The sequence below is a fragment of the Toxorhynchites rutilus genome, chromosome 2 (assembly GCF_029784135.1).
Source record: "Toxorhynchites rutilus septentrionalis strain SRP chromosome 2, ASM2978413v1, whole genome shotgun sequence".
Lineage (NCBI taxonomy): Eukaryota > Metazoa > Arthropoda > Insecta > Diptera > Culicidae > Toxorhynchites > Toxorhynchites rutilus.
Window position 1 is genome coordinate 60682065 of NC_073745.1, and position 16890 is coordinate 60698954.

Here is a 16890-nt window from a genome sequence, read left to right on the forward strand (position 1 = left end):
CTGAGGAACCACGCTAGAGATGCGACCCTTCTGGCCTTCGTGCAGCGAATATCATACTAACAATCCTTCCCTTCCCCTGGTGACTGTAAGGACATGGCCGGCGTCGTTATTGATCATTTAAAGCTCGAATCACCAAAAATTGCACAACGAGAATGATTTGCTAGTCCCAAGCGTCATTCTGTGTGTTCTTTGTGCAATTTGGATGGTTCAGGTCAATCACGGAGAGCAACTACGAATTGTACAGTCTACCCAAGCTCAAGCTCAAGACTTTTCGGGAATTTGTCAGTGAGTGGTAGACTCATGCTCTTTTTTTTTTAATCGTGACTTTTACATTATTTGGCCACTGGAGTACACGACAATATAGATGGATAGCTTAATGATTTCTTCATTGATAATACATAGTTTTCATGCTGAAACATCTTTTTTCGTGTGTGCACCTCATTTTTAGTCCTTTATTGCGTTATCCGCGGTTTTCGTTATTCGCGGTGAGCTTGCCCGACTATTTCGCCGATAATTAGGGTTCTACTGTATCTGTGGTGATCTATTCAAGTCGGTGTTGCATCATTATTACTATTGAACGGCGTTGGAGTTTATGCCGTTGGAGCAGTTGTTCACAAGTGGAAAAACGGCGTTCGTCGTCTCGTGGCTTCAATTCATACGGCACCCAATGTCCTATCTTTCGGATCATTCCAATTGCTTTTGAACGATCGGATATGGTTTGCTGAGCTACTTCAAGAGTATCTATTGATCGAGTAAAACCTCCAATTCATCATCTTCAAACTTTTTTGGTGGCCCGGAACTTTCTTCGACATGTTTGCTGAGTTGGAGCATGGTCACCATAAACTTCCACCAAAATGCGATGACTTTCCGCAGCTTTTTTCTTTATATTGAAGTAAGGAAGTAACACTCCCCACAAAAACACTCCCGTTGGTACGAAATTCGACATATTCGAAGTGGCAAAAAACTATGTTGTTTACTTTTTGACATATTCTGAAAAAGACGCGCAATGACAGTAGCTTTCCAACGAATGTCTGGAAATTAGATTCACTGGAATAATGATCGAGTTACGCCATCTGTTGTAAAACCGAAGAAACTTACCGATACACCTAATACATTTGCAAGTTATTCGTGTGTTTGATTATGCTTATACATAGTTTTTCTACATTTAGATTGCATACTTTCATTTGTTAAAATTATCGAGCGACAGCCACGATGTTTAATCAAATCTTTTCATCTTAAAATTGCGTTCATCGTATCGTTCAAATGGAAGAAATTTCACAAGTGGGAAAAATCTGAATCAATCTGTACATTTTGTCGAAAATCTGTACCCTGTACCGTACAGAATCTGTACCAAAAATAACGAAAAAATCTGTACCTATTCAGATAAATCTGTACGTGTGGCAACACTGATGTAGATTCCTGGTCCGGTAATCCTGTAGATTTACCAATTTTGGACCCATCGATAAAAAACCCGAGTGACCTTGGACGAGTTTTAGATCCATCTTCTTTCCATTCGCTGCGATTGAATTCAATCACTTTTTTCATTTGTTTGATAATAAGTTGGTTCTTCCAAACCAGAAATTCTTGTACTTGAATCGGATCTCCAAAAAATGCATGGTGGGACAGTTATGCCTAGAATATCAACATGGGACAATTGAGCTTGATGTTTTTTTTAAAGCTGGGAACAAACCATAAATTTTGTTTTGCTTTTCTGGAAGATTAGGCATAAAAACATCGTTTTATGAAGAAAAGTGAAAATTGTCAAAAAGTAACATGGGACAACTATGCGTAGAACGAAAGTATATCTGTTCCAATTTAAGTATTTGTCACATGTAGTTATGGACCAACTCTTTGAACAATCAAGAAACAAATCGGATATTTTCGAGGAATGCCGGAATGCCGGCGCTCTGGATAATGGCCTGACCGATTCCCATCTTTTCCGCTCCCTTTCAAACCATATGAAGGGCGTTACCTTCGTTTTTTGTTTTTAATAAAAGTTTTCGGTTAAAACGCTATGACCCCCATATTTCATTCCCCAACTCAATACATGGTCAAAAAAAAATTGTCAAACAAATTAAATTAAATTGAATCGGTAAAACAAAATTGTTTTTGTTTTGGCACGAAAATTTACTCCGACGAAGGATCATGTCTATTTTCAAGAATGACAAATCAAAAAACATGTCAACTTCACGTGGAATAGTTCCAAAATTAATTACTCTTTTTGCTGCGAACCAATTCTGATGATACCTAGTCCTCAAAATTCAAACTATACACCCTTATTCTCGTTTACGGCCGTATCCGTATATTGATTCGTCGGATACGATACGTCGTCAAAGAAAAAGCTATCCTCATTTACGGCCGTATTTCTGTGTACTAGATTTCTTTGGGTGACCTGTATTATCGATGACAGATGTTTTTTATTTTCACACTTGTTTTGTTTTGATTTGAGATTCGATCAGGAACAAGTGAATCATTAGGTTTTCTTTGCAAAGTAACGCCGCGTGTGATATTTTCCCGTTCACAGGTTGATACATAGAGCGTTCCGCCGAGGTAAGTTTGCTGCTCCGTATGCTTTTTCAGACTCCCATAAAACATTGGGGTTTTTGCATGATCTGAATAAATCAAGCAGAGAAGCAGCTGTAGGATTTAGCTTGAGACGATCGGGAAAATATTCAACGGTCTTTGCAGCGCTTTTCAAAACAAGTATACAGTGCTGGAACTGCTGCTACATTCGGCGTACTATCTAGGCGGCTAGAGAACTTCTGATGAATCGGCTTACTAGAAGTGCATTTGTACTTCGGCAGATGCAAATTGAGACATTGTTAGTTGCTAGTTGCTTTATCGGGTAACGATTTCAGATAGTTCGGTCTATTTGAGGAGTGATACGGGCAATTGCAGAGTTCGGAATACTGAAGACATATGCTAGGAATCACAAGTGTGAGGTGATGAAAATGCTCAACAAAATAATTTTTTGATGTAGTGTCAGGACTTAACTTAAAAATCGACATCAGCTGCGATGTCTTATTGAATTATCTCAATTGAAGTCGATGGTTTGGCAAAGAACTGAAATACATGATAAAGAATTTTTACAGAGTGTTCAACTGTACTCCAGACAAATACATCGGGTTGTGACCACCAGGACCATTGCAAATGGATGCAGCTTCTCAAGGAAGGATTGAAGTTAGATGAGGATGAGAGGATCGCCTTGCAAAGCGTAGGATAGGAAATTCGGGAGAGATATTTCCGTTGATTAGCAAACGAGAACTTGGCGAGGACATTATCTTCCCGATTAGTAACACAAATTCCGGAATCAAACGTATGTTCCGCATCACGCCGAGAAGGAAATTCTGCTGAGAAGATTTCGCTTATTAACTGAATGTTGCTCACGGAGTAATCTGGAATGACGTAATTGGTCGGGAATTCATAGTTTCCTGCCAAAGTATCTGCAGTGTGAAATTTTTCAACATAATCGGATACGTATCTCTCCATATAACCGGTGTGTGTGTGAATTACCGGTTGTCAAGTTCTATTTCGGTAATGGTAGTATTATTTTTTGTACTCTTTCACCAACTCGAAAAGAAGAAAAAAAATTCCACAGGTCAATCAGTCATTCAAGTGCTCATGCAGGTGTGCTTTAGTGCTCAGAATTTGGCTTTGTTTAGTCGCAGTCTTCCATTTGGGTTGTTGTTAATATCGTCGTTGGTTTCTGGCATGAAAAATCGAAACGTTTGATCATTTTTCCATCGGAAAAAAAAACTTCTAGTTCTAGGTTTTGAAAAATCTGTCCACCATGTCAACCAGTTATTGCAGTTCCGTTTCTTCGAATACCAATAGTTCCACTAGCGGCTGAATCATTCAAGGTTTACGGTATTCAAGACATATTCTCGAATGGGCCGAAAACCTCGCTATACCTTGCAAACTTTATGATGCGAAAAGGACGTCACAAAATTTCCAGCGAAGATGCAGAACAATAACCTGCGAAACATGAAGTCGATCGAGACGCGACACTGCATTTAGTCGAATATAACTGTATTCAATTGGGTTCGATTCAATGTATCCCAAGCATCACAAGGACCAAGATTATCAATGAGACGCTTAAGAGATTGGTTTAAGTGGCATCGCTGCTAGTAATAACGCTATTAAATCATGTGACCGAGTGGTTAGTGTCACACTTAACATGCTGAAGGTTCTGGTTGGGGGGATTGTTCGTTGAAAAAATTTCCTCCGACTTGCACTGTGGTCACGCGTATTTTAGAGCTTTGCCACTCAGAATGCATCCAAGGCGTGTTATTTGGCATAAAAATCTCAACAATGTACTAATAAGAATAAAGCAAGTAATACTACATTGAGACGGCGAAGTTCCTCAAGGAACGTTAGTGTCATTTAAGAAGAACACTTACCAACAAGAATCAAATAGTGAGCACTGTTTTGAAGGTAGAAGGGGAGGGGATTATTGACAAGATTTTCTGGAGCAAACTTGAATGTGCGTCGGCCTTACATGTGACCGATTTGTTGATTTTTCCTGTTAAAATGCGAATATCTACGTTGCGAAAGGGGATGTGAGGCTGCGTTTGTATTAAGAGTACCAATATTGTAGCTGACAGATCAGTGAATTATCCATATGGTTATACAGGATAAGGAGTGATGTTTTGCGTTTAGTAAGTTTAGTAAGGAGGTAAAAAAATGGAGAAGAGGTAGCTCTTACTAAACATCCTCCAGAGTTAGTGGCTGTGGTAGACTCATGCAGAGGAGAAGACGTCCGTTGTTGCTTCGGACGCTCTGCCTTGTTTCACTCGTTTCACCTTTCAAAACGGCGCATTCTCACACGACTCGTCACTTTTGGAAATCTCCTCAATAGTGGAATTAGACTAAAGGACAAAAGAAGGTATTTTAAATTTTCTCGCGCTTACTCCGTCAATTTCATCGTGTACATCGATGTTCTGAGTACGCTTTTCTCTTAACGGGCCAAACGCAACGTTAAATTCGTTGGTGTGTTGCGTTGCGGAGTCTGCAACTCCTTTGAATGGAAATTTACGCCCAACTCTTTGATGGATATAACATCACCGTATAGCTCAAGTAAGGTAAGTAGCGATTCTTCGTTTAAAATATTTTCGGACAAATCGTGGATTTTAACTTCCACTCCTCCGTTGTCCATTGACAACCGAACTTTAATGTTTGCTTTATTCGCCTCCTACTCGTGTTTCTTATTGTGATGCTCGACAGCATCCTGAGGTGTCTGCAGTTCGCAACATTTTACGTGAGCGCAGATTTGAGGATGGTTCATTTGTATCCTTTCCACTTAGTTAATGGACAGAGCAACAGTGAATGGGCACTTGAGGAAGTTGGACAAATCCACTTTGGAGGTGTTCTCACAGAAACGCACAGTAGTTACTTTTAACTAAGATAGCTGCTGAAAACCTGATGTTGTGTCAGTGAGGAATCGCAACCATTATTTTTTTTCCGAAGTGTTGGCACGCGAAATACTATTTGAAAAGAAAAAGTGATGAATTTGAATGAAAAGTAATGACGCTATGTCATTCCATCCGGATCATAATATTGATCGTTTGAATCATCAAACGGTTGTTGATCATATTTTCCACGTTTTCATCCGGATTATCAGCGTATTGCTGAAATTGTTAAATAATTGAATGGTGAATCACTCTGCGCTGCGGAATGTAGACTTGCTGAATCATTGTATTAATTTCTGCTGCTTGAATTTTTAGATAAGCTTTAATGAAATCACTGGAATACTGAAGTTTCAACTTCTGTTCTTCTTTATCAATGAATGAGACTTTTCAGTTCATACGTTTCTATTCAACTTCTGTTGTTCCAGTTCACATTAAAACGTCGAAGGATGGATACCATAATGCTGGGTTATAGCGCTATGATGGAGTCCAACGCTTCATCGTCAAGAAGAAGGAGAAGTGAAATTAGAAAGAAAAATGCTATCATGAATTTATCAGAAACAGAGTAAGTTGAACTTATTTTTTAAATAGCTTGAGGTTTATATGAAAAATTTCAGATTTAAAAAGAACTTTCGCTTGAACAAGGCAGCATTTCGGTACATTCTTCAGGAGATCCGAGAAGAGTTTCCTTGCCAAAAACACCATGGGCTATCGGTAGAGGATAAGCTTGCTGCCTGCCTACGTTTTTTTGCAGAAGGAGGCTACCAAAATGGAACTAGCAAGGACCATGATGTGGCAATAGCTCAGTCAACGTTCTCGAAGGTGCTTGACGAGATGCTGATTGTCCTCGAAACGAAAATTTGTCCAAAGTGGATAAATTTTACGATGACGCAAAATGAAATTAGAAATGCAAAACGATTTTTTTACGAAAAGTCAGAAATTCCAGGCATCATTATGTGTGTGGATGGTACACACATCAAAACAATTCCCCCAACTACAAATAGAAACTTGTACTATAATAGGAAAGAATTCTATAGCCTCAATACTATGATTTGTTGAGAAGAGATTTTTTGTTGATGTATGCCACCTTCATTGATAAATTTAACGACAGGATAGATACTGATGAACTGAAATTTAATTCAAAAATGGAAGCTTTATTAATTATGAAAATATGTTCATCAAACGCACATTATATAAATAAACGTATTATAATGAACAAAGTTTCAACAATCGAAAATTGTTTAAGATTTCGCACGAGCCTGGTTTGCTCAGTTGCTATTTTTTCTATTTTTCTACCATAAATTTGGATTTCAGAGTGCAGATTCATTACATTCCATTCAGTTTGCGTTACTACATAGTACATACCGCTCGAGGAAGGGTCCAGAATACCAAAAAAATGTTTAGCGATTGCAGTCTCAAAAAATAACAAAACGAAAAGAATGAACATTTGTTTTTTAATTTACAATCCTCTTATACTAATAAACTTGATGGAAAAACCAAACGACAAAATAATCGACGCAATTTTGCAAAAATTCATATAGTGAGAATATATGAAAATGACAATGATGAAACGAAGCACATTACTATATGAAGTAATAAAAAAAAGGAACAACCACAAACATATAAAAATGTGATCATGAACAAGGGTAATATATAGTAGAAAACAGCATTAAATTTGAATGTTGCAACATATAACAATTTCTGTACTGGTAAATGTATTGTAGGAATCCAGTTCTCTCGTGACATGTAAAAATTAACATGTAGAATTCGATACATTCTAAGAATTTGTAGCGCTCATGGGACCACCACGTTTCTGTTGATACAATTTTTGCGTGACGGAGGGTAGCTGCCCTGCAGAATCGGCTTTGCAAAGAAATATGGTAATATAGGTCAACGACTGGGAACAGTTAATTGAAGGGATTGCAACTGTTAGCAGTTTGACCAAGAACCGGAAGAATTCACTGCATGTATGGAAAAACCGATTGTATGAATGGCTACACAGCTACATTTGGTTCGCCGTTGTTAATCACGGCGGCAACGGCAGCAATTCGACTGTTCTGATCACAAAGCACCTTGCGTTAATCCAGCAATTTTTTACGGAGCAAAGCGTTCTGCATTTTGTATTGGGTATGGACAGAAGCTCACGCGGCTGTTGGGTTGGTTGCATGTTGCATGTCTAGTGAATCAGTTGCATTCTCAACGTTATTTTTCATGAGCATTCGACGCAAATTATCGGTATGTTGGTTTTTGCTGAACATTTGCATTAAAAATTGCTGAACAATTATGCATTTGTTGACATGATTTTGTGCTAGAATGTCGATTGAAGGTAGTATTCGGCTCAGCTGCGAAATGATGATTAGTCAGTCCACTGTAATCAGTCTGCAAACTTCGGTTAGAAAACTGTTGGTAGTTCTGCGGTGTTCGGTTGCGATCGACGCCGTTCGTCATTATTTGAACTGAACGACTGATTGCACGCATTTCATCTACTGAACCACTTGCTAAAGTGCGATCCTGGAAAGCTGTTATTTTTTGCTTTATCCGCCTCTAGCAGCGAATCAAGCTTTATGAATTCCTCAAAGTTGTTCATATTCAGACTAGCTTGCCTCGGTTGCTAATGAAATTTAAAGCTAGAAACTTTAACTTTTTCACTGGTCATTTAGTAGTAACAGAGGACAGTTTTTGTCGGGGTCGGCGGTTGCTTAGAAGGGATTTTCTCAATGCCAACAGCTGACTAGTCGTATAGCGGATAAGTCGGGTACACACGGACTGCATGTCCCATAGTGTGATAGTCGGCAATCCGCAATTTAGAATAGCCGGATCCGGTTTTTCTAGCGGAAGATTACCTTCGTTTAACTATTTCGAACAATCATATTGTTCAGTATACAAACATTTCCTATTTGTCCGAACAAGTCTCACCAGTTGTATATCTCGTTTGTTATAAAGCTGCACAAATAAAAACCCCAAAAATAAACTCCAATGTTCAGATAACTGTATCATAAATTTAATGCTTTCGATACGTAAAACACATCCTATCTGTCAACGATGTCGATAATGTAGTACACCAAAAACTTGATCTAGTACGACTGTAAATTGAAAATACGACGAATGGCTCGTACGAAAACAAGGATGGGATTTGCGTACGTATCCTATTCGTTCGAAAACTATGATAAGGGTGATAGTCCCCGTTGTCAAACGTATTTTCCGCAAGCTACTTTACACTTGTGTCAGCGTTTGATCCACTTCAATCAAGCCTTCGAGCGCTTCGTGGAACTTGATTTTCGATATCACTACTAGTGTCTCCAGTGATCTTTGCTCTATCGCCTCCCGCTCTCTAAATGACTTCCTCGTATTGATTTTGTGAGTTCGTTCAATGGAAAGCAATCACATGGTGTTCAATCAGGTGAATGTCGTTGAATGGTATTCATTACGAGATCGCGCAATGTTCTCAGAGAGAATATACGATTTGTTCCTTCACAAATCAGGTATGTTTTCTTTTTACAGCTTGTTGTAACAGACTCGTATACCAAATGTAAGTATACCTTGTTGAACAATTGGACACGAAAGTAAAATTCACCATGAAGAACATTGTAGAAATCGAAGAAACAGCGAGCACGAAAAACACGTACAGTGGAGTAAAAATTGAGTGGAGCGATTTTTGAAGATTTTGTTTGTGATTCCGATCCCCAAAGATAATGGGACGGATAAAGCCGAAGAGTACCGCCCTATTAACATGTTGCACACATTAGAAACAATACTAGAGCTTGTTGTGAAAGTCCAGCTGATGCATTTTGTAGATAACAACAATTTGCTAATACCGGAACAGTCGGGATATCGAGAGGGACAACCGCTCTGAATCTGGTGTTAGCAAAATGGAAAGAGAATATCGAGGCGAAAGAGACCATATTTGCGGTATTTCTGGATCTTAAACGCGCTTTTGAAACAATTTCTAGGCCCTTATTGTTACAAACATTGGAGCGCAATGGAATTGTAGGAATGTCGTACAAATGGTTCGAGATCTATTTGTGCGACAGAACTCAAAAGACTTGTTTTAATGATTCTATTTCCGATCCCATCAGCAACTCACTCGGGGTGCCGCAGGGAAGTGTCTTAGGGCCCATTTTTTTATTTTATATATAAATGATCTGCGACGGGTTTTACGATATTGTGATATTAATTTGTTCGCGGATGATACGGTACTGTTCATCGCAGCTAAGGATATAAAAGAAACCGAGGATCACATAAACGAAGATTTGCAATCTCTGGCTCAGTGGATTAAATTTAAACGATTGAAATTAAATGTTGGCAAAACAAAATACATGCTAATTTCTTCAGTAAACTCCAGTATTGACGTAAATTTTGAAATAGATGGTGAGACATTAGAACGCGTGAATGAAATCAAATACCTAGGAGTTATAATTGATGACAATTTAACTTTCAAGTCTCACATCAATAATGTCATCAAGAAGATTGCCAAGAAGTACGGCGTTTTGTGTGGTTTGAAGAAAGGACTGACGGTGAACAGTAAAATTTAATTGTATAAATCATTGATCTCACCGCACATAGACTTTTGCTCGTCGATCCTATTCCTTGCAAACAATACACAATTAACGAGATTGCAGCGTTTACAAAATAAGATTATGCGTTTGATTTTAAGATGTAGTAGATACACTTCCTCTAATTTGATGTTGGACGCGCTACAGTGGCTAGCTGTGAAGCAAAGAATTTATTACTTGATAATGGTGTTCGTCTTCAAAATGTTAAACGGTATGCTGCCTCGATACTTGTGTGATCGAATTGAAAGAGGAAGTGATGTTCATAGATACAATACTAGAAACGCGGATGATGCAAGAACACCTAACTTTATATTCAGTAGGTCGCAGAACTCGTTGTTATACAAAGGAATACATTTTTTCAATTCGATGCCCAGAGAAATGGAACGTGCAGCAACAATGTCAGAGTTTAGGGGAATGTGTATTTCCCACGTAAAATCTGTCTGTTTTTTTTTGTCAAATGATTTATTTATGTTTAATATTAATTGAAATTAGAAAATGTATTTACAGGTATCTCAAACTGCCATGTTCGTACGATGATTGATGTTTTGGTTTTTATGTTTTTTTTTATTATTAAATTTGTTAAAATTGTAGATTGGTAAAAAAAAGCCTCGCGCGCGTTTGGTGGGCCGTTTGGTTTGAGCCTCGGGCGCGTTTGGTGGGCCTGGACGAATGTTAATAATGAACACTGGCAGAAAACTGACACATGATGAAATTTTTATAAAGGGTCTGGAGTGAAAACTGGAATTGGGATAGCTCATTCGGAATTGTCGTAAACTATCTTTCATCAGATGGTTATATCGATTATTTATGATTGTAGCAGATCTCTTTTATGTTCTACAAAGAAACTTTTAGATATTGGGTTCAATTCCCAATCAGTCAAGGATTTTCTCGGGTTGGAAATTTTTCTGACATGCCTTAGAAAAAACATTGGGCCTGGAGTTGAGACCAAGGCGTTATACTATAGGTGGACCGCAATGTCAAAATTGCTGTTCGGCCATTGCTCGTGAAAAAACAAATTTGTTTACAAAGCAAATCATATCTTTTGGTGACAAATGCATTCGTTGGCAAAATAGCTGCTCGCGCTTCACTGTAGGCAGGTAATTTTCTGGATTTTTTTGTATAACAATTTCTCATAATTGCTTCTACTTTTTCAGATATCTACAATCAGCGGTCGAATTAAAAACAGTGCAGAAGGATGTTTTGAGTATATTTTACCTTCTAGCCGCGCAATCAATGCTTTTCTTTCCAAGCAAGCAGCGTTTTTCGTATGTGGTTTTATTGAGCATTTAAAAGAGAGTGTTATTTTTTTTTGTTTTATCACCAGGGCAAAAGCATGAAATAGAATCGTACGTGGTACGAATTTATCGGCACAATCTGATCAAGGACGGAGGCATCATCAAACGGAAACTACGCGAAAAACTTTTCGAAGAGATAAAACTGCGCCGCAACACTCGTGTGAAAATGGACGAGTTGGGCTGGGTGCTGATGAACCACAATTTGATAACACGTAATGAGCCAATCCAACAGCATGCCAATGGCAATCGACCAAATCATTTGAAATTGAACATGGAGCGGTTGTGAAACCTACTGGAGCAGCAAGAACAGAACAATCACCCTGGTAGGTCGGTTTGATATATTTATTACGCTAAAGAATGATTATATTTGTTGATTTTTCAGAGTTGACTTCCAAAAAGCAAAACAAATTCCTGCGTATGCTGGATGCAATTTTACAAAACGACATAGTTTTGAAGGAAATTAAAGAGATGGTAGCGGCGAATCGACTTCTATCGGAAATTCGTTATGTGACTACGGTGGAACGTATGCTGAAACACAATTTGGACCCCTCTTTGCGCTGCTGCTTTGTATGCCGAGAGTATTTCCGCACTGCCGATGAGTATACCAGTCATTTCGAAAAATTGCACGGTGAGAAATTTCTTATTGTTGCGGCGGTGGATCGATTTCAGACTAGTCAAAAGTTCAACGTTCTACATCACTACAATGCCCTTAATCCGGTGACAATATTCACGATTTGCAACGTATACCACACAGCCCTAATAAAAAAAAACAAGAAAAGACGGGTCTAATATTTTACAATAAAGTCTACAATCTACCACTTTCCACGAAAATCGGAGAACCACTATATCGGTTAGACATGGAATGGCTGATACATATAAGGCAGAAAAAATGTTTAACTTTGGAATTCAACATCCTATATTTCCTCGTACCATTAAGTTCATGACGCATTTGATGTCGGTCATCGTAACTGCTTCTATGGAAATGACGTGAGCATATGATTTGATTTTTGATTTTTATCTCCATCTCGGAGAAAAGTGTGGTAAACAATGTCCGGGTTATTTTTCGTTATGAGAACCTTGTTTCCACATCCTTTTACTGCACAATAATACGGCATCTGAAGTAAATAAAATATTCACAATATAATTTTGGCATGATAGAGAACCGCGAGATGAACGATTATCTGTGGAGGAGTTGGACAACAGATTTCTTAGACTTATAGCACTTTTATCACACTCACAAGCTAATCAAATCCTCACTGTCCCCCAAAAATATTGAATAATATATAATTTTTTTACCAAAATATATATTTTTTTAAGGCACGTAGCTTGACGGGGCCGGGAGTCCAATATTTTAACAATTTTTGTCTTACAACTATGTTAGTAATATGTAACCGATTACTCGCGGTTGGCTCGAGGTTAGTATTACAAAGATCTCATAATTGGGATGTTGCAGTCTCCAGTACTATGTATGTGTGGCCGACACGGGATACTTCCTATTGGAGTATAACTGACCATTGATCAGCGACGCCCCCCTAGTCTGTACCTCATATCAATCGTGGTGCGTCTCTCTTGACTCGAGGAATCCAGGGTAGAATGGTCACTGGACGGTACAATCTTCAGCTCGTGTAGAGTTGCCATGAGCGGTACAACCTTTGGCTCTTGTTGAATGATCAGTGGCCTCCGACCTGTGTATCTGTAAAGAGTATGTGTATGTTTAATTACATTACATGGAGCGGTTATAATATATAATATAAATACCTTATTGCAGCTATAGTACACTATTTTTCACGAATATATATTTGTTTATTTCTTCCTTCAGTTGTTTTCCTCAGCGAGTTGATATGAAACCATAACCACACAACCAAACAAAAAGTAAATAATTCAGAAAGCTACGTCTCGCTACTCGTCTCAGGTATTGTCATGAAAGTGTCAAGAACGAAACACCTATAGTTTAGCATCTTGGTTGAGACTATGACTATGTCAATGTCAATATGGATAAGAACATTGTTTGGTTTTTCGCAGTTTGTGCCTATTTTTACTGTTTTATTAATAGATATTTATGCCTGCAACAGATCCAGCTCGCTTTGTTTTTTTTTTATAATTATCATCTATAAGATAAATCATCCTGCTCAAACCTTTGTAGGGGTATGAGGAGGGCCATCATCATCTTAAAAAAAAAAGAGATATTTTGTATGAATTTGCACTGTTTGGAAAAATATTGCAGCGAAATTAAGGAAGATAGAAGTCAGGTACATTCCTCGCTAACAACTTGATGGAGCTGGATGTGCTATTCATCACTCCTCAAGCATTGTTCTCGAAGTTTTTTTTTTCTCTTCTCCCCAACGAGTTGGTTTTTTTTTCTCGTGTGTTCTGTGGTGAATTAGTGCCCAAAGTGCCCAAAGCAGCCAGAACCGAGGAAGCAGCGCCTCTGCAGTGGTCTGGATCGGCGTCTGTAGTGGATCAATAACCATAACGGCATCGTCAACACGTGGTTGACGCTCAGTTGAGTACAACAATAACTTCTGCTATTGTGTTGTCTCCGTAGCGCGTGACTTTTGTGTCTCCCTTAATAGGGTAACAGAGCGCATATCGGAACAACAAATTTATGTGATTATTTTTATTTTATTTAAGTTTTTTTTTTTTTACAAGTGAGATAAAAAAATTGTAAAGATAATAATCGTTCGTTCTAAGAATGGAGGAGGGTGGGGGTCTAGACATGGACATTTCAGACTCCCCCTCGCTTGCTCAAGCAGGGTGTAGTAAGTCCCTTAAACGGACTCCTATGCCCGAAGATTCTTCTTCTGGGGACGAGTCAACTCACACTACCAAGCCCCCCTCCAAAAAAAAGATTGCAAACCTTTCCCCTGATTCCTCCAATACTTCCACCCAATCATCGACATCCCTTCCCCCCTCTGATGTTACTGTCCCCACTCAAACCTTGTCCTCGAATTCCTCTCCTATTGTTTCCGCTCCCCGTGTCAGGGTTTATCCGGACGATGCGCCTGACGCTGGTCCTTGGGTTGTTTTTTTCCGGCCCAAACCTAATGGTAAAGCCTTGAGGGTCGTACAGATTATGACAGATCTGAAAAGATACACCTCTGTTTCGGAAATTTGCAAAGTAAGACCGAACAAACTGCGAGTTGTCGTGACTAACCGAAAGGACGCGAACGATATTGTTGCTGATAAGCATTTCATCCTCGAATATCGAGTTTTTATTCCCTCCCATAACGTAGAAATTGGGGGCGTTATATCTGAAACGGGTCTGACGTGCAAAACTATAGAAAGTATGGGAGTTGGCAGGTTCAAGAGGCTTCCTTCGATGGAAGTCAAAATCTTGGAATGTCGCCAAGTTGGAAAAGTTACCCAGGAAGGAGTAGAAAAGAAATTTACGCCGTACGACTCGTTTCGAGTCACTTTTGCTGGTGCCGCCCTCCCTGACTACGTTATGGTGGACAAATTGAGGCTGCCGGTGCGACTCTTCGTGCCAAAGCCCATGACTTGCAACAAATGCAAGTCAGTTGGTCATACAGCAGCTTATTGCGCCAACAAGGAGCGCTGTGCCACATGCGGAGAGCAACATGAGGGGAAATCCTGCAGTGCGACTGAGCATAAGTGTCCATATTGCGGGGGATCCCCACACGTGCTCTCAGCTTGTGAAACTTACAAGAGTCGCTGGGATAAACAAAAGCGCTCTTTGAAGGAACGCTCGAAACGCACTTTCGCGGATATCTTAAAGGGCGCTTCCCCACTGGCTCAACAACAACCATTACCAACAAACAATGTCTTTGCTTCACTGCCAGTTGACGAATTGGAAGCGGATACAGCTAACGAGGGCACACCGTTTATTTTCAAAGGGAATTCCCGGCGCAAAAATGTGTCCACTCCCAAAGTTCAACGACAAGTCCCATCGGTGGTACCCCATGTTAGCTTGCCTAAAATATCGAGTGCAGCGGACAAGCAAAATCAGGTTCCTCCTGGCTTCCGTGGGAATAGTTCACCTTCGAACGACCCAGCACTCGAGGGGACATCAAAAACCCCAACTGTCCCTTTTTTTGCGTCCAGCTCAACTTCCCAATCGGGATTTATAAAGTTGACTGACCTTGTGGATCAAATCTTCACGTGTTTTAATGTTTCCGATTCCATCAGAACCATTGTCATCTCAATGCTTCCAGTACTAAAGACAATTTTGCAACAATTGATGCAAACATGGCCCCTCCTTGCAATGATTATCTCTCTTGATGTCTAATTTGAATAGAGAGGTCGGAGATATCACTGTTTTACAGTGGAATTGTCGTAGTCTTATCCCTAAATTGGATGCATTCAAATTTTTAATTCATAAGTTCAATTGTGATGTTTTTGCTCTGTCCGAAACTTGGCTTTCTTCGCGAGATGATCTCTCTTTCCACGATTTTAATATTATACGCTTGGACCGTGATGACAGATACGGAGGGGTGCTATTGGGGATCAATAAGTGCCACTCATTTTTCCGAATTGACCTTCCACCTATTGGAGGGATCGAAGCTGTTGCTTGTCATGCAAACATTAAAGGCAAAGACCTCTGTATTGTCAGCTTGTATTGGCCTCCGAGAGCTGCGGTTAGCCGCAAGCAACTTGTTGACATGTGCTCACTCCTTCCTGAGCCACGATTGATCTTGGGAGACTTCAACTCTCACGGAACTGCCTGGGGGGAACAGTACGACGACAATCGTTCATCGTTGATATATGACTTTTGTAACAGCTTCAATATGACCGTTTTGAACACTGGGGAAACAACACGTGTACCTAAACCTCCTGCTAACCCAAGTGCTCTTGACCTCTCGCTTTGCTCGAATTCACTATCGTTAGATTGCAAGTGGAATGTAATCCAGGATCCCAACGGTAGTGATCACTTGCCAATCAAAATTTCCATCACCATTGGGTCGAATTCTTCTGAATCTATAAACATGGCATATGACCTCACAAGACACATTGACTGGAAAAAATATGCGGACGCGATTACTCTAGCCATCAATTCCAGAGATGGTTTACCTCCATTGGAGGAGTATAACTTCCTTTCTCGTTTGATCCATGACAGCGCGGTTCGCGCTCAAACGAAACCCATCCCAGGTTCCACCATTCACCGAAGGCCTCCCAATCCATGGTGGGATAGCCAATGTTCAAAGCTTTATGTAGAAAAATCGAATGCATTTAAAGCTTTTCGGAAACGAGGAACCATTGACAATTTTCAAACGTATTTAGACTTTGAAAATCAATTTAAAAACTTGATCAAAGGTAAAAAACGTGCTTATTGGCGAAATTTCGTGGGAGGTTTGTCACGAGAAACGTCAATGAAAAAATTATGGAAAGTGGCTCGAAACATGAGAAATCGCTCTTCATCGAATGAAAGCGAGGAACATTCACATCGATGGATTTTTAATTTTGCGCGAAAGGTTTGTCCCGATTTCGCTCCCGTGCAAAGAATTGTTCGAGATATACCACAAGATAGGTGCGATCTTGATTCCGAGTTTTCGATGGTAGAATTCTCTCTTGCTCTCCTTTCAAGTAACAATTCGGCTCCAGGATCGGATAGAATTAAGTTCAACTTGTTGAAAAACCTCCCCGATGTGGCCAAACATCGCTTGTTGAATTTATTCAATA

General features: G+C 39.5%; 2 long non-coding RNA genes across 2 annotated transcripts; both read left to right on the forward strand.

The window, feature by feature from the left end:
- Nucleotides 1–2419: 2419 nt before the first annotated feature.
- Nucleotides 2420–6292, forward strand: LOC129764907 (uncharacterized). Its single transcript, XR_008741289.1, has 3 exons — nt 2420–2550; nt 5834–5970; nt 6023–6292. It is a non-coding gene; the product is annotated as an uncharacterized LOC129764907 (long non-coding RNA).
- Nucleotides 6293–10922: 4630 nt separating this feature from the next.
- Nucleotides 10923–11489, forward strand: LOC129770981 (uncharacterized). Its single transcript, XR_008742249.1, has 3 exons — nt 10923–11055; nt 11113–11223; nt 11283–11489. It is a non-coding gene; the product is annotated as an uncharacterized LOC129770981 (long non-coding RNA).
- The last annotated feature ends 5401 nt before the right edge of the window (nt 11490–16890 follow it).